This window comes from Elephantulus edwardii, unplaced genomic scaffold (genome assembly GCF_000299155.1).
Source record: "Elephantulus edwardii isolate Elephantulus edwardi_28Jun2011 unplaced genomic scaffold, EleEdw1.0 scaffold00008, whole genome shotgun sequence".
NCBI lineage: Eukaryota > Metazoa > Chordata > Mammalia > Macroscelidea > Macroscelididae > Elephantulus > Elephantulus edwardii.
The window spans coordinates 2413754-2414505 of NW_006399758.1; positions in this window are offsets into that span (position 1 = coordinate 2413754).

The window sequence follows — 752 nt, forward strand, 5'->3', positions numbered from 1 at the left end:
AAGAAAATTAAATACACAAATGGCCAAACAAATAATATCATGACAAAGTTTGAAAACATTAGATTTCATTTCACTTGAATCTATAATCAATGCTCAAGGAAGCAGTAAGAAATTAAATGATTTCTTAAAATCAAATAAATGAACCAATATATTGCAATAGAAAAAAACATAGCTACTTAACAGGCTATAGTAAATAAAAGCAGGACATATTATCTCAATAGAAAAATAAATTGCTATTTATAGCTGCTTAGAAGTTAACCCCTGACTACTAAAGATGATTGTGATGCATAAGGTCCTCATTGGTTGATTTTTTTCACAAGTTCACTGCTAGGCCTTTCTTCCTAATTCATCTTAGTCTAGAAGCTCCACATAAATCTATACAATATCTTTGCAACACTCAACCCCCACTGACAGATGGTGTGAAAGTGACCATCAGTCCATTAGCAGGACTTGAACTGAGTGTCTCCCATTAGGAAAGTGAAGAATCGTTCACACAACCCTCAGTGTTTCATAACAAAGGATATAGCAAGAATTGTACCGCCAACCCCAAAGCATATGGTTCATATCCACTAGTTGGAAAGAAAGTTCACCAGTGGGAGAAAAATAGACATTCTCTATGTAATTTACTGCCTCTAAAATCCACTGTAGGGTCAGTTATGAGCCAATTCCAAATCACTGTTACATAACAGTAACAAGTTAGGTAGATGCTCGTGGTAATCTGCTTTTTCAAACCTTGATTATAGCCTTTCTAG